Genomic DNA, 19,011 nt, shown 5'->3' on the forward strand with positions numbered 1-19,011 from the left:
GAGCGGTTAACTCGAACCCGGCTGCTTCGGCATGGAAAGTGCTCGATGTGTATCACACAATGTGGTATGGTGGTTGCACGCCTACCACTTTACACTATGTATATATATCATTTGCTCTCAATTTGCTAGTTAAGATTTCATCAAGGTGAGTAATTTTAAGTTATCATAATTTAGTGTTAAATAAAATCAAATACGAAATATTATTCTATTCGAATGATTCTATACTGCCAGCGGAGAAGATGTAGCTAAGCATGAGATACTTGATCGTTGCGATTGGTGTGCAACATCATTCAATGAGATGAAATGTCGTTACGGTGGATGCTGCGTATCAACTTCTTTTGATGATGTACGTAAAGAAATTTCACTTTCATTCGAAGACTATTTCATGTAACTTGATCAGGTATAGCGGACAGTGCAAGACGAGAGTAGATTTAGTACATGGAGTTTGTAATGTTCCTGACGCTAAATTTTCAAAAATCGTTACTTGATTCTTATTTACAAAAGGACTAGCAACGCAATTTATTATTTCTTTTAAAATAATAGTTGAAATAAATACAACGTGGTTAGATAATTATGAATAAATTACGAATTCTGATTTTTTTATAAAGAAAGAAAAAAAAGAAAAGAAGCGAATTCTGAATTTAAAAACAAAACAAATAAACTTGTAATCGGTTACTGTGCTATCACGTTGAGAATAGCGTTATGAGAGTTATCAAATGAATCCGTTAAGAAAATGTTGCATGCTCCCGCTAGAAATAACTCTCTGAGTTCCAATGCGACGGAAAACGTGATTCGCTCAAAAAGTATGTTGCATGAGAGGACGTAGTTTACATCTTTGCAGTAGAAAAGAAGCTGGCAGGGTTAACGGGAGAAAATATAATCATGTAATATAATATGAGAAAGAAATCATGAACAGTCGATTGATTGATATTATTGAATCAAATGTACCAAATTTATTCAAAATAGTTTATCAAATAAAAGTGCCAATATATATTTCAAGTACTTCATGTATTTGTTTCAGCTTGTAAGGCTTCGTTACTAGAGTTAATGGAAAAAAATATATTTATTTAAAAAATCCAAGTTGTGCATCTAGTCCGATTAATAATTTATTGACAATCACAGGAAGATTGGGCATCACTTTCGTGAAATTGTCCATTTAACAATATATGCTAAATATCGTTGCAATTATTGAGACTATTCAAAAATTTACTTTCATTATTTTAAAACTATTATCCTGCACAAAAACCGTATGGAATGTGAATAGGTGTTATTCAGACATAATTGATTAATTTTAAATTAAGTTTTTTCTTAAGCATATCACATCATTTTGGATATTATTATTTTATTTTCATAATATTATCATATGACAATTATAATTTCTACACATACTAAATTATATGTCTTTCTTTTCTTCTTCTTCTTTTGCCACAACAACCGTTATGGGTCAAGGCTTTTCTGTATCACTAGGGGGCTTGACTTTCAGTGACTTATTGATTACCTATAGCAGAGTAGACAGTCCTGTGTCTGAACTTATTCATTTAATTACATTACTTCATTAAAAAAAAAGTAAGTTTGCAAGTTATGCAAACTATTCTTGCATAACATTTGAGTTCACTGACATGTCAACCTTAAAATAAATGTTATATTACTGACAGATATATATTTATGACATACTTATGGCAGTACTCTGTGTCCGGCGACGTGCCCTTCTATAACACGAATATATGGCGATTCTAAAGAAACTTAAAATGTTTCAAGAAACTAACGCAACTCATTTATCACCAAAACTCTAGATCGATTTGTCATCCAGCCTAAGCCTTCATCGTGGCATGAACACCACAAACAACACCTCCGCACACACATTGTTGAGTTCCAGCAGCTGAGTGTAAACCGTGTGTCCGGCCCGAAAGCAAAACTGTAACATTGCGTCATGAGCAGTTTTTAACTTGCGATCGATTCATCCGGAAACAGCACTCCGCACTCCGTGGGGTATTGAAGAACAAAGTGTTGGCGTTGAGATTTGAATACTGAATCATGTTTCACGGAAACGGCAACATGACTCCCTGTGCTTGAGTCACTTCCAATGTGCAGTGGCTCGTCGTATCCAACGCACACACACAAAAAACACAAAAAAGGAACAAAAAGGAAATAAAAGTACAACTTCCCTTCTGGCACGGGCTGTGCCCAATGGGGGTTGTTTTGTGTGCCCGTAGCTACCAACGTGTAAGCGCACGCCAGGTAAATCGAGTGTATTCTTCTGTTAATGAGATTCGGAAATGAAGCACATTTCGTGACGGCAGTCTCACGAAATCATCGTCTGGCGCGATTCACCGAAGGCAAAGTGTTTGCGAAGAAGCACTACTCCTACGCTCAGTGTGATTTCGTGTGGTGAATGATGCCATGCGACCCGTGCTGGTAGCGCAAACAGCCCAACTGACACCTCCGACACAGTGAGCGTCATTTATCTAAAGGTTGGTTTGGGCCGTCCAGCTTCTGTTCGTTGGAGCTGAACATCATGAGCGGGATGTTATGTTTTGCTCTGTCAACTTTTGGCTTCGAACATGCAATCGAGTGTTTTGAAGGTTTAAGGTGGTTTTGTGTTTTTTCCTCTTCATTATTTGTTTGGTCTAGCCCAATGGCGTTAAAGTTTGGCGCCAAATCTGAGCTCATCAACCATTAGTACTAGGCAGTGATGGTCGTAGGAGGCGGTGACGATTGAGAGCAGTTAGCATGGTTTGCGTGGGACAGCAGTTTCCCGGTGCCTTGGCTTGAATTCGTGTTGGTTATGTTTTTGCTAGCATCTTGAGAGCCTTTGGTCAGTGTAGGACAGTGTTTCCCCGATGACCGGTTTTGCCACAGGGCTGCTCGCCGGATCTGTCGAGCAAGCCTACACAAATTATGGCTAAATTAATTAAGACGATAGACGAATGACTAGTTGAGCGCCTTTCCGACAGCTAAGACCGCCAATGGACACAATGATGAGCGGCATAGATTGCAACACACTTGAACTGAACGGGTTAATTTGTAGAAAATGTGTATTTATTTCTTGTTTGTGGCTCGTTCTTTGTCTGTATAGCAGATAGATAGTATTGCAAAGTGAGACTTTGTTTGCGATTTCCATTCGAATGCAGAAATGTGACAATTTATCTAACTCAAGTGCAGTGGTTATTACTACATAAATGAAGGTAACCATAGACCAAAACGATTGAAAATGAGTTCCTTCTAAGTATTTTCTAAACATTAAATTCGTAATATAATCCCCATTCTGGCAATCTTTTGGGTTTTTTAGAAACATAGAAACAAAGAAACAAGAAACATATTTTTTTTTAAATAATATATCAATACTTTTTTACTATTTTTAACTTTCTTATTACTCTTACTGCTATCCATCATGAGTTAAAACGCTTTGGTTATAGTTAATAAACCTTAACTTAACTGTATTCTTCTACCGAACGCAAAATAGCAAACATATATTGCATTCACTTCCATTCATCCTCAGTTCAAATAAGTTTGTTTTTGCAGAATACCATCTCTTGTTTTGATTTACAACTCCTACGCATGTTTTCATGACGATAAAGCAAGCTACGCTGTGCAGTCTTACATTTCGCTTCCGGCTTAAATTTACGACATTTTAGCACTTAATCAAGCTGCAAACCCAAACAACGGACACTCTGGTTGTTATAGTAAAGCACGCGCGAAAAGAAAGGAGTTCGTTTTTGCATCAAGCCTCCCACAAGAAGAATAAGGTTCCTGAGATAAATGTGTGGTCGGTATGCCTCTCCACCTTCACCATCACAAACTGCACCAGCACGGCAAGGCCATTCGGTTATTTAAAAAAGCTCTCACATACTGGAACCGGAAAGGAGGTTTGAACCAGCGCACGCGTATCGACCTCCGTACCCGCAGTTAGTAACACATCCCGTCGATTCGCGTGGCAGTGAGTGATCATTCGCTTGCGAAACGGTAACAACAGAAAATCTCACCCCGGTTGTATCGAAAACGGATGTGCGGAGGCGAAAAACACTCCATACAACACGTCGCGCTGTGCTGTTGTTACTGCGATCCGATATGTACGGCGCGAAAATTTCAACAAAAGACTTCATTTTAACGTCAAGCGACGAACCTGTTACAGGCGATGAATGGAAGCGCAAAAAAACCTTTTTGCTTTCGCTGATCTGTGTTTAGTTTACTGGGTAGAGCTGATATGTACAAATAAAACGCCTGTACAGCATTGTTGACACGTGTCCTAACTCATATGCAACTTGTTGACGACACGCCAGAAGCCGTAGAGGAAGAGGTAATCAAGGTTTATAAATGAAACTCTATTTGCTAGGCCAGCCATCATTACGAGCGAAAGCGTCTAGTTGAGGGTAATCATGCAAGCTTGGTCAATAATCAGTGCAATTTATTTTGCAACTCCCATTCACAAAAGCACCGTGCACCACTTTAGGTCGGTCGTTGTGGTCTGTTCTGGTGTACCGCATTAGCATACATGTTGGGTAGGCAACATGCGGCCGGAATATAACGCTACGGGTACGATACGTACGATGAGTGCATTTCATTCATAAATTTCATCAACATTCAGGACAGAAAAGGTGTTCATTCATAATCTAGAGAAAGAAATACTATCAAGGGCATATTGTTGGGTAACGTTGTTCTTTGTGCACACAGCTTTTAATTTTAATCCACATAGTCAGCTTTTTAAATTTACCGTTAAAGATATAAAGCAAATGTTTATGTATAATGATTTTTGTTGAATGTAGCATGGGCATAGTTCAACGTTGTTTTAATTTTGTTTTGGTTACTTGAAGTTGTTTCACGAGTTGCAGTCCATAACAATTGAGCAAAAAGAAATGTATGGGTGGTTATGCGTTTAACACGTTTTTTTACATATACATAAGAAATGATTTATAAAGCAATATTCACCGTTCGTGCCGTGAAACAACTCTAACCATATACCTGAGGTTACTTCAACCCTCGTTACTTCATCGAGATCAGCTGGTTCCATTCCGACACCCACCTGGGCGCAAAATTCATTCATAAACTTCACGAAATATAACGTAGGTGTGAGTTGTGTATCCGTTCGGAATGATTTTGTAGTGCTTGTTGCTTGTTTCTTCCCTCAATTTAGTAATTCTTCCGTTCCTTCACCGGTGATCCACTGCGTTCCGCTCCCGCGAACACTAACCAGCGCAGAATCGTGTTTAATCGTCTAACGATGAAACAGCGTAGCACCGGCATCGAGGCAAACACTTTGCTTAATGAATGAATACCAGACCTACCTTCCGCCGTGGTGCTCCCTCACTATTCACCCACGAGCGTTGACATCGGCTTCGATGAATCGAAACACAGCGCTTTACAAATTGTGGGGGCGAGACGACATCATGGAACCATTACACCGGTTGCCAGGCGGGCGACCTTAGTTAAACGTGGAACGTCTTAGCTGTGGTCAGCGAGCCGACGTCACGGAGACGGCGATGATGATTATGTCACACAAAATCCTCGATCGGAAGGCGTTGGTGGATATCCGATTTTAGCTCCATAAGAATGATGACTGTCCGAGGTGGGTGGGTGCTTTTTTATGCGTATGTAAATGTTTCATATATCAGAAGAAAAATAACAGTCGAAAATAAAATAAACCCAAGGAAAAATTACATTCAAATCATAACTATGACACATTGTGTAGAGGTTGCAGTGTAAGTAAAAGAATGTTGACTACACCAAAATAAGCTTTCAAGTGGTTTCATGAAGGCCTACACTCATATCAAACCAGCACCCGTCTGTTCAATAGATTTGCTGTACGTCCTTCAAAGCAACCTTTAAAAATGCGAACATTTGAACGAGTTGCCTGTGGAGGTGTGAATTAAAATTTCAAATCGCAACATATGAGCTACAGTGCTGGCACACGAAACAAACTGGCTACGCCCCTGCAGCAAGTGAGAGTGTTATTTATACGATCTTGATATCTGCGCCTGTGCTGATGCTGGTGCAGATTGAGTACGATTTGATTTGACACGATATCAAAATGAGATGCAAATTTTATCTACAATTCTAACATTGCTGTTTTGCGTTTTGATTGTGGGTTTTTCGTATGATGGAGTGTAGAAAGAATGGAACAACTTGTTTTTTTGCGTCGAGATGTTGTTGTTTTTGTTATCTAGCATGAACGTCTTGTCCGTATTGCTTAAGAGATACCGTTTTCTTAGGTAACAAAAAACTTCCTTTAAAATAAAACATGCTATACTTGTTTTATTTATTCACTCATATATTCCCAGCCTTCATTTGCTAAACGCAGGAAGTATCACATTTTATCATTTTTTTCAAAGGCTACAGTTGATTTTGGTTGGAATGTCTGCACCCTCATTAGGTTATTCCATTCTTCCAGGAGCCTACAGCATTTTAATCGATTCGAATATCTCACAATAACTACATTGTTCTTGATCACTCAAGTGGGGTACACTTTGTATCCTTCAAATGACTTCGAAACAATAAAGCGCCGTTTCCCGGTAGCCATTCTATTATGGTTAGGAAGGTGCGGTTTGATTGCCCTGAAAACTCCTACAAGCCCTTTCAATTTGATGGAAACGCAAATGCAGCTCATGGGATAGCAGTGGATGCTGAGTGCAATAATATGTTCGTCTTGTGCTACATTCCACGTCCGGTGGTCAAATTGGATTGCAATATCTTGCTAGTAAGAAATGTTCTGAATTCAGCATTGCCGGTTGGTGTTGCACATTCGTGTGCGGTATTTTTGCCCGGGCAGTCGAATGGATCGTTCGATAAAATGTTCAAGCTGGCCGCAATCGGCGAATATGATGGACAACAGCTCGTGCGAGCATATGAGCTTGGAACAGTAGAAACACATAAAACACCGTCAATTGGAAATGTCCGATCTTAGCAGACCGATAGCATGTAGGAGCTCGTTCAAAGCGAAGGCTTTAGTCTGGCCAGCGTCAGTCTCGTGAGCTTATAATAATTATGCTATCTCCCTCCCGTTGGTAGGTCCAAGTCGTGTTATATCGCTCAACTCTTATGGCGCGCGCGAGTAGTCTGTAGTCCTTCCTCCCCTGGTGCTTATTACTGTCAATCAAAGCCGCCGACACCTCTGATGTATGCTAACGGCTCCAACTCATACTTACTGCAAAAAAATATATATCTACCGTGCTGTCAGTACAGAAAGCGGCATTGCAGTTTTCGTAACGTTGCTGAACGGTCTCACCTACGGTCGAGCGGGTGACATTATCCGTTGCGGTGTCAAGTGGTTTGGGTGGGTGCGTTCGGAATGATTCTATCAACTGAGAGTTTGTATACTTTAAAAACGTTTTAAAACAAGACTAGCAATGTGTGTAAAAAATCATGTTGTCTTTTATTAATATGACTTGCTTTATCTGCTTGTCATTAGAGGCTCTGTAGTACAGACAATAATTGAAGAATAATATTGATGTTTCGAGTCACGCGCAACTTCCAAAATGACCATCCTAATTCACCGTCCCAGTGCACGAATATCTTAAATTTCGTTTCCATTCGGTAAACACCAGCCTGCGTGTGTTTTCTGTCGAAAACGCATGTGTAGCTATAAATAGTTGGAATCATAACCGTTTCACATTTTCAGTCACGAGAGCATAATCACTGTCTCGAGCCGTTGCATTCGCCCGATATCAAACGTCTTTCCTCGCAAAGTGGGGGAAGTCGGAAAAGAGCCGCAAACGCAAGAGGAAATGCGCCTGGCGATGGCAGGAAGAGACCAACACTCAAAGCCGGATCATCCTAAGTGATTTCCGCTGTCACGTCGTTCGAGGTGCGATCAGCTAACGCCTTCGCCTTTCTGCCAACTCGGTATTGCATTCGGGCTTGCGACTTTATACCTCATGCAACCGAGCCCTCGTTCTGGAAATCCCATAATTTCCAGTTGACAAGGGTGTCTTGTTAAGGGGCAAAAACAAGAAAAGAGACGGAAAATGCGGTGAAGCAACACTCACTTTTGGACAAAACATTCGTTCGCACAGACGGTGAGCTTTCCTGTACGGGCGAGCGCCAAGCCGTTCCGTGCGTTTTGGCGTTGGTTGAACTGTGTACAGCATAACGCCCTCTTGCCGAAGACAAATGCCCATATGCCACGCGGCAAACTCGGCCGGGCGGTGCACTGAACTAGAGGGGATCAAGTTTTTGATAAAAAGAAGCTTGGAAGAGCTCATGTGACATGATATCGTACCAATGTTTTTACGGTGCCGCCATCAAAGCTAACATATCGGTCGTTTGCCATTTCTCATCCTGGCCGAAGCTTATGTGAGCACAACCTCCCTTTTGGTTGTGTACTTTACGCAATTGGATCGTTATTCAAATAGAGCAGTGGCGAGCCGTTCACAAATGAGGGGTTGGTGAAAAAATAATTCTTAAGCCTGTTCGAATGTAGTGTCCTCGAGAGTGCATTTTACAGCGAAAAATAGTCCATAAACACGTATGATTCAGTGTCTTTGGCGCTTTCTTTCGCGGATCGGACGACAACATAGCTGTGCGTTATGAGTGGTGGTGTTCTCGTGCTGCTAACTTCTTCGCGATATGTTGTGGGAGTCAGGCACGCCACGCGACATCAGCTTCTTTGCCAACAGGTAGGCGAGAGCGTTGAAGATGCGCTTTCTTATGACGCTTCAAGGGCAGATACGCCCGTACCTTCAGCGGTTGAATTCTGCTGTTCTTATGGGGTCCATCTAACAGAGATAAATGTTTCTTTATGCAATAATTATTTGCATGACGTTGTTTTTGCACTATTTCAATGTTATTTCAGTGAACATGTTTCACCGTTAGTAACATAAGGAAATAGTTTTTGCGGTGTGAAACTGTTGTATTTTCTCCATTGTTTAAGTTTTTGTAGAAGATTTGTTCATCCTATCCCATGCCTCTAACTTTGCTGAACCCCACGTCTTCTCGGTGCTAACGATGCTCGACATCCCACCTAAAAGCATCTATCACGCCTCGTCAGACGAGTAAGCACTAAACGGTGGTGTACCGGTCGGGACGATCGACCGGCCCGGATTAAAGCAGCCACCTCATTCCACCTATAAACCACCCATGGATTGTACGTTGGAGGTACCACAGTAACACCCTCGGCTAACCCATGGCTCATCCTCCTCCACACGGAGCGGCGCACTTATCCAAGCGATGGGTCATTCTGTAAAAAGAGTGGGAAGGGTGACCGGCGGGGTATAAAATGCAGCGCCTTCAAGTCGAGAGGACTGAAAACGCTTCCTAAAAGATGCTCTTAAGCGTGTAAAATATGACCGACTGTGGAGCAGCACTAGTGGAAAGTACCATACCATTATTATGGCTGCGGCACAAGCAACAATTTCATGTTTCAACTACAGTACCACCTTCAGAAGGTGACTCACGTCCATGGCTGGATTGCCCCGGGTGCACGAGGTCAGCAGCGTGTCAGGGCGTTTTTTCTCGACTTATTCCCACCGGTTAGGTAAAGCTTGCGGTGGATTTGAAATGAAACGAAAATTGGTTCTTCGTTACGAGAATTAAGTGAGTGCATAATGTATGTGTGTTTTTGCTATGAGAGATGTCCTTTCAGCACGGCTGTGTCATATTTTTATTTTCAAATTGACTAAGTATTTCAAACCAAATGAAGATGTTCAAAATTTTAAATCAAACGCCGCTTTAACAGAACATTTTTCGATTGTATTAAATACCCATCTCATCGAACCATGCTATCATCCATCGATTAACCCGTACCTAACCCCGTTAACCCTCAGACAGTTGTTTTTGTGTCGACTACTTCAGTCCCAGTAAAACTTACTGCTGCTTGTCGGCAGGCAGGCGAAAATTGAAGACCTCAGTCAAAGTAAATTGCCATACTTTATGGTCGTGCAATTGCATTAAAAGCAAACTCCCGCCAACACCTTCGCGATCGCCAACCCGATCGTAACCTCTTGGACGGGAACAACCCCGGGTGCTCCTCTTCTACGCTGTCTTGCGCTGCCCACTCAACTGAGCGCGATGCGATACTCGGTTTTAATTGATCATAATAAAAATGGTTTTATGGATATGACCACAGCAATTTGTACCGTTTCTAATGCTTCCAGTCGCCTGGTCACCCTATCGATCCGCACGTAACATTGAAGATGTCGGCGGATTGCACTCTTTCTGAACAGAGGAAATCTCACGCCCTCATAACACCATCATCGGTTCGATTTGATTGGCATCGAATGGAGGTCCTTCCGTGGTAAAAAAAACTTACCTTCTGTTCCGTCGGTCAATCATGTACTCGTTGACATATGGCATGCTTTGGCGTTTTTTACTGTTAGAGTTTTCAGCTACAGTTGAGTAAGATGTTTTGCCCATCAACATATACTACTACGGGTGAAAAATATTTTAAAATTATGATGGTCATTTTTCCTGCCTCCGAAATTCTTCTTGTTTGTGGCCTTTTATCAACAGTTCGAACGATAGTGGGTATGCAACGGAATGATACGAATGATCAATGTTATGAGCATTTAACCGCAAGGTGAACTTTGTTTTTAAGTTGCCAATTTACTGAAAAGTTGAATGTGCAATAGTCAAATCATATCACCAGAAAATGTAATGTAATAAAAAGACTTCAAACATGTTCTTTTTTTAAAAAAAATATTTCATATTGCATACGAAAGCATACACAGTTTCACGCTTCATAGCCGCATTAATTATGGAGGCAAAACAATCGGACAAATCATGCGCTTTCGTAAAAATCATACACTCTATAATCCGGTCCATGGTTGTCTGGCCACTTCAACTATCGGCTTCCAGCAAACCCACAAACGGCCTCATCTTGATTCGTATTTTTATGAGTAATATACAGGCCGGTGTACATAACCATCTCGGTAGTGATCAGTGCCAACTACCCCGTTCCCTCTGTCTTGTGCTGTTGTCTTGTACCCGTAATCGAACCACCACCGAATACGAGCGGTAATTATGATTTGTGCCATTTCGCATGTCAGCTTTATTATTGTACCACTTTGAATTTTGATTAATAGAGTACCGTGAATGATCGTCAGTCCGGTGCGTGTGTATGTGTGAGTGTGAGTGTGTATGGAAGTTGAAGCATCCTTCGATCGATTACGCTTCTGGTGAACGCATGCTCATCAGGGCGAGAAACGGAACAGGGCGGCAAAGAAGTGGTTAAAAAGGTGTAGATTTTACTTTTGTTTTACACATGCGCGGTATTGGTGAGATGGTCATTATTGAAGAATTAAACTTTAACATTTACAATCCGCGTTGACTTTTACCTCCACAGCATAAATGTAACTAAGGACATAATTATTGTTTCGAGCTGTGCTACTGCTTGATTTTTACGATTTTTAGTTCGCCTTTCAACATCTTCATCACAATTATCTTTTCTGAAATTGCATGCAATGTGTTGTAAAGTTATAAATTCGGTTCATTCGCAGCTCAGTAATAATTGGTGAACACAAATGAAAACAAACAACTCCCAACTACTTCACATCTCATCAGCTTTACTGTGGGATTTGCTGCAAATGCTGAAAAGGATGTTTGCTTTGGTCTCTCGCTCCAATGTGCGTACGAGCGTGTGTGCGAACCCTTATGTACACACTACGCATAATGCAAACGCACTCAAACGGCAACCTGCCAGGCTGGTACTTTAAGAAAGCCGTTATCATTGAGGTGTCGGATGGTTTTTGTTATTAATTGAAGCTGCCATTATTTGGCGGGTTTCGGTTTCCACTTTGATTCGGATGCCGCACTTTAGCCGAAGGCTTAAATCGGTAAAAAGCCAGTGAAGGAAAGTGTGAGTGAGAGAGAAAGAGAGAGATAACGAGATAGAGTGAGAGAAAGAGAGAAAGACATAGTGAGTACGAGAGAACACATACACAGGTTTTGATTGCGTGTAGATTACAGTGAATGGTGGACGAGAAAAAGCAACAAAAATATGTCTTCCCCCACAGCAACAGCGCTGATATCTTATATTCTCAATCCTTTTAGCTACTAGCACGACAGGCACAGTCCAGCCTCCTCGCAGACTGCAGCACTGCAGCATCCAACCACCGGTGCTTCGGTTTTATTAAAAGTTCATCCTGTCAATCCCGCCCGAAAGGGTTGTTAATGGAATCGGCAACAAAACAGACCCCGCCACGACATGCGGGGGAATCAGGACTTATGCATCGTGAAGTGAGAGTTTACGGACAACAAGAAGGAAAAAAGCTCTGCACAATAAATGGACACACGTTTGATATATCCATGTGTGTGTGTGTAAGAGTGTGTATGTATATAACAGGGTCACCCGGATGCTCGGGGGGATGGATTCCATTCCTACCCATGCGCTCTTGTAACGATAATGTAACGACGCGTTTTTCGTTCCGGTCGTAATCGAACTGGTTTCCGTAATATTGTCAGCTCGTTGATTTATCGCAGTCCTCGCGGATGAGGAAAAAGATGGACAAGGCAGATGGGAGGGTATCTTCCTTTTTGTGATCCTCACACCGTCCAAGTGCATGATGGGTTGGTTGGAAACGGTTGATCAACCCGCACCTTGTTGGAAGGCGAGTGTGAACGTTCGAGGAGGGGCTGCCCGGAAGGGATGTTAACAAGCCGAAACGCATTATCGATTTGAATACTTGTATTATATTCAATCAGGATTCTCTACCAGTCCGATCGGATCATCGCCAATGCTCTTTCCATAAATTATGGGACGGAGAGAAATGTTTTCGACCACTTCCCAATTAGCATTGGCAATCGAGAGTTTCTTTATTACTTTCTAGGCAGCTGAATTGGAAACACTTGTTTACGATGTGCAAATTTTGGTCATTATGTTGTTTTCGAGTTTGAAATTATGAATTTATGTACACAGTCATCACAGTAACATCGCAGTCATGTTACTCTCACAAAGGATGAGACACATAGTTGCATAGTAGAGAGGGAGAGGTTCAAACCTTTGTTACACATACACTTAATTTTGGTATTAACTTATTTTAAAACATTGGTTATCTATTACAAAAATGACGAGTTTACTTCAGGTGGTATATTTTGTAACACTAACAGAGACGCAAAGATCAGCTTCATGTAACGCAGTATTTTTTTATTTACGCACTTTCTTTGTTTCAATATTTTGTCAAATAATCTATGATATGATTCGAATCAATCTTTCCAAAAAGTTATCAATCTTAAAGCAATCTTAAAAGAACTGTTTTATATCGCTGTCACAGATCGTCTGGAATTATTATTCATCGTATTTTTGCCTTGCACGTCTTCAGGCATTTCCAACGCCAAACATGTTCCCAAACAATAATATTAATTGACTTATCAAGCCAGCTGCTTGAATCCTGTCGTTTGCCTTTGAATTTCAAAAAGCATCTGAAACCTTTTTTTGTATATGGCTTAGGTGTTAAAATAAATAGATATTTAAAATCAAACAGTTTCCATGGCAGCATACTGTTCGCGCTCAATCCTGCACAAGCTTGGTTCCCGATGCGTACTAATTCACGCAGGCGGCTCGCATAAAAGCGAAAAAGTGTGTAGAAGCGGCTGAAATTGACAGTGAAATATAGTAACGGTGAGGGAACTCAATGATTCGTCTAACGGATTGATTGACGAGGCGAAACAAATGGGGTCCGCTTAAGAGCTCATAATTTATTCGCGCTTGACGCGCTTTAAGCGTTTGGACACTTTCTTGCGGGATGATCCACTTGAATGTCATCCGTCTGGGAATTGGGGTTATAATCGTCCAACAGAGGCCATTTCTGGGCTCGATAGGATAGAAATTCAAACTGATATTTCCGAACAGAACACAGCTCATTGGATCAGGTTACGGTGACCATTAAATGTTGATGAGACGTCATGCCCGAGCAGTTCTCAAAAAGGTGTAATAAATTTGCTGTTTAAACTACATAAGATTTGTCCTGTTTGTCAATGGAAAGGTAAAATAGGGGAACATTGTGTTGGCGATATAAAATGTCAGCAAAAGTTCCATCCGCTCTCGCCTGTTCAGCCTGCCAACAAGTAGCAAAATAATCCTTACAAATCGAATTCATCTTTTGCCACTTCTCCAAAGGCTTTTTTCAACTTGCTGATGATACCTACTACCGGTTGCAGCTTGATTGCCCCAAGGGCAATTACGCTAAATGCCAGTAATCCAGTAATGTACCATCTTCCTGATATCGTAAATCGTTGCTACCACTAAAGGATGCGCTTTCATTCGCTGCTGGCCAAACCGAGTGTTAAACACCGCCACCAATGGATCAAACTACGTGCGTTACTTATCATCTTCGAAAACCTATCCCCGCCTCTTAAATGTGACGATTCGGCTGTGACATGACAGCCGCGCTTCGCACGTTTAAGCTGCTTAACGGTGCCGATTTATCGCACCATAACAACGGGTGTGCAAAAAGCAAAATGCCGCCCTTTCTGTTGTGCAGTAAATGGGCAACAGAAGCTGTCACAGCCAGTCCCATTGCTCGTGCGAAGTTCGGTTGAAGGGGATGGAACGCAGTGAAAACAACAGCTTCTTCATAACAGCAACGGCTGATTATCAAACAGCGAGGAATTGAAATTAAGAGAACGATCCTCTACCTTGAGGACACACTGTAAGGATGGAAAAAATTAACGAAAACAAATCTATGGCATAAAAAAGTCACAAACATCGAAGAAGCCTTAAACCTGCGTCGCTTCGCTCACGGCTGAGCACATCATCAATCTTACACTTTCCAGGGATGCGCCACAATGATCGATTCGAAAGAAGTTTCTGCTGTAAATGGATAAAAAGGTAAAGGAATGAGTATTGTGATCGTTATGAATTCAAAATTCCATGAAATATAAGAATAGGAAAATAAATAGCAACAAGAGTAAAACAGATGTCTGGATTATTTTAAAAATTCTACTAAACTGCATAACGATACTTTAATTATCAAGAAAGACCCGGTATAAAGTAAGTGGCACAGCTCATAGGTGGAACATTATGCGTTATCGCTTAAATAAAGGATGCTTTCAGCTACCAAATGAAATAACGATTGGACCTACTGCTCGTCACCGAACGGTAGGGACGGACCGATTGTCCAGTGCTTTATGGGCCCCCATGAGTGATGGATGTTAATTTCATCAATTTCTTCGCTCATATTTTTATGGGTTTGGCATTTTGCGAATCGCGTAAGTAATGGTCACTTTACTCCGACGGGCAACAAAGGGATAGAGAAAGAAAGAGAGAGAGAGAGAGAGAGAGAGAGAGAGAGAGAGAGAGAGAGAGAGAGAGAGAGAGAGAAGTTGGGAATGAGTGAGAAAAAAACTGAAATCTTCCTTTAAGTGGTTGAATATAGGTAATGGTGCAGCTAAGACTTCTCACACCCCTATTGTACTTATTCACAGTTGCTGCACTTTCGGACAGGTCGAGATTCCGACAGCAGAAGATGCACCGAAATATAAAGATTGTTGGTTGACTTCATTTAGTTGTCCTCTGCGCATTGCCTCTGTATCGTACACGAGCTAATTTATTTACCAGCCATTAGTGGAGAGGAAAAGCATCACGAGATGACTTCAACGTCTGGAAGATCACGCACGCATCAGATCGGTGAATGTTTCCGTTCGCTCGGTTTTTGGGTAAGTGACAGAAAGGGTCATACGGGCCACCATTCGGATAAGGTGCGGTTAGGCCGGTACTGATCTTTGAATGCGTCGTAAAGTTCAGCTGGGTGCGGGCAGAGCTTTTGCTGCCAGAATCCAATTTATTTCATGATTAAGTCATAATCATTAATTTTAATGTTTACCATCTTCAAACCGCGGGTGAGACATAAGTACGATTTTTTCAGGTAAACTTTCTACTGTTAGTCATGTAAAGTAGTAAACATTTATATCGTTTAGATGCCAGACAATATATCTTTTTACTGCTTTGTTTCAATAATATTATGATATTTCTTACAAATGTCACCTGTACATTCAAATCGTGCAAAAATTTGTGTTGTTGTTCATTTATTTTTTTAACGAAATCATTCTTTTATAAAAAGATTAAATCTTGGACTCAATAATCATTTCAAGTTTAAAATCTAGAATATGAGAACTTTTACTCATGTGTATCGTAAAATTTGCCATTTGCCAGATATACATATTTTTTAGTTATTTTGAAGAGGACCATGCCTTATCTTTATATGTCAGCAATATGGAAATGATATTCTACATCCATTTCAAAGCATTATTTTTTACTATGCTTCAACATGTGACGCTCTCCACACAATAAGTAAACTTTTTTATTGCTTCACATTTGAGTGGGTTGCCACAAAAGATAGGAGACACTCGAGATCGATAATATCTCTGGAATCGTTTGAAGCAAACACTTAATAAAATTAATAAATTTAGTCTCAAACAAGAACATTAAACACCCGGTGATCACATTCCGAAACCAGCGTGTTGCGTTTTACGATCCAAATCAAAATCAATCCTACGCGTGATTCCGTGCGTTTCGCTAGATATATGAGAGTCAAACTAGGGAAATAATAGAGCTAGAAAAGTAGAAACAAAACGATCGATTGATCGAGCGCAAGATCCTTTCTTGTTTGCAGTGTGCGATGTGAGGAAAGCGATCCGACCATAAAGCAAAGAGAACACACCGCCCCGGTCAGATTTATCGAAAGGAAACTTCCAAAAGTGCCTTCTTCGGTGGCAAGCCATCCATAAAAAAGCTTAATTTATGTAGTTCGTGTTCGTCCAGTACTGCTGTGGCAGGAAAAAACGGTCGAAAATAAGCGGACTCAATCAGATTGAAACGCTAAAGACAACAATCCTTTGCATGGGATATGCACCCCTGTACCTGCCTCGCTGACCCTTTTTCCCCTCCATTGCTGTACCTTTGCTCCCCGAACAGGACCCGGGCATGTGTTATGTGACAATTTACATTTTCTGCTCATAACGTGAAGAAGCGACCGGACGTGTTTGGTAATTTATTGATTCGGTTGACCAGGTTGACGATTATTGCCCAACCTGTGTGCCGGTGTAGTTGTCCTGGATTTTACCCCTGTAGTGTTTCAACCCTGAACGGGTTACTCTATGTTCCGGGAGCCTTCGATGCGGGTCTGTTTAGTCACCGAGTGCTGCCCAAGAATGAGGCAGCAATTCATAAAGTCAAGAAAATATTTGTTCACATTTTTCACACACTGGCACGCACGGCGGGACCGGTTGGGCGTAAGGTTAACTCACAAGATGGTGTTTTGCAGGTACGGGTCACTAAATTAAGACGTTTCGGGAGCGCTAATTTATATGACAGTGATAATCGGAAGGGACGAAAGTGGCTCGTACGGGATTGGAGAGGGAACTTTTTTTCTTCTTCTGGAAAACAGTTGCTGCCACCCAACTGTTCGAAATTATTTTACGATGCGTCTGTTTGCACATTTTTCTTCCGTTGACTGACTCGTAGAGACAGTTTTGATGACCACATGAATTTGGACACCAACGTTGGGTTTTTGGGTACAGATACGAATGCGTGGGCACTTGTGAAACCGGGCCAAGGCAGGATCTTTACCGTTGCCTTTAGAGCCGATTGTGTTACAGACGCACGCAAATCTGATCCTTTTTTAAACATCCCACACCACATGCTGCGTCGGAGTTAATCGACTCTTAAAATAAGGCATTTGGGTGCTACCATAAAGCGGAAAGAGTTACGGTACTGACTGTATCCAAAAACACATCCTCCTGTGTGGTTGTATTTTACGAAAAACAATTTCAATGCCACGCGAGCTGGCAGCTTTTTAGCACATTAAATGGCGCTGGTGTTTGCTGCGGGCAGATTTGCATCATATTTAATGGCATGATAGGTTGATTTTGAGTAAATGCAATGACCTCTTAAAATCGGAAATATATCAATATATTTCTTGGAAGGATGGTTGAACAATCTTTATTTAGTACAGACAAGTTTTTTTTTATCATACATCATTTAGACTAAATAGTTAATAAACAGATTTTACATTGCAATAAATATATTTTATCTTGTTATATTACCTCAAAATGAATTTTGTTAGTTTGATTATTTTTATTTCGATTACCAATTTATACCTGTTTTAACCCTTGCTAAAGCTTGAATCAATTTAATTGTTTCCATTCGATTTGTCGTAATCCCAGTGAAAAAAACAAGAATCTGTGTGGTTGTTGCCACGCGACATGGCACTAACTTACCGCTTCGAGTAAGTTCATACTAATGTGTCTGCTTTTACCGTGATTGTTTTTGTCATGACTTGCAGCATCGCACCACCTGGAAAGCGCTTGAACGGTAAAAATCAAATAAAATTCCACTGCCACATGATCTCACAACATCATGGTCAACGATTAAAATAAATCTCGCGTAAGATTTTATTCCCCCACCGCTCCACTGTTAAAATCACTCGCAAAATGAGAAAAGATAAAAAAACAACTTCAATGCTGCAATTTTATCGACACCAAAATGGTGAAATATCAAATATCACTCGAACGTTCGTTGACTGAACTTGTGGCTTGCTTTCTTATGTAGGAATTGTTTAATTTACTTCATATTTTCTGTAAGAATATCTAAAAGCATGCTTTCTCCTTTTCATTTACAAAGCACTTTCCAGATCACGATACTAATGGGCTTTCTCGCACCTCGCACGATCCACCATCAAAATACGATAGCACTTGACGAGTCTCTAAATAAGGGCAGTGTTTATGGCCTGCGCGCGAGCAGAAGCCGGTCGCACGCGACCAATCTTGTTTTCGGTTTGGTCGCAACCAATTCGGCCGATTTTGGTGAGTTAATAATGGCTCCGGAAGGCACCGGTGGCAAGGTAATAGAATTTCATCGCACCATAACTTTGCATCGGACCTAAGGTGCTTGGACAGTAAACCTGGTTGCTTTTTGGAATGTGTTTGTTTGGGAATCACCAACGCTTCTTTCCCTTACAATAGCTTAATGGAATGGTGTCTTAAGAGTACAACTAATTTCCATTTAATTCCACGTTAGCTGATGGTTCCACCAAGAATGGAAATGCTTTCCAAAATCGAAACCTTTTAACCGGCATTGTAAAATTT

The sequence above is a fragment of the Anopheles arabiensis genome, chromosome 2, assembly GCF_016920715.1.
Source record: "Anopheles arabiensis isolate DONGOLA chromosome 2, AaraD3, whole genome shotgun sequence".
Classification (NCBI taxonomy): Eukaryota; Metazoa; Arthropoda; class Insecta; order Diptera; family Culicidae; genus Anopheles; species Anopheles arabiensis.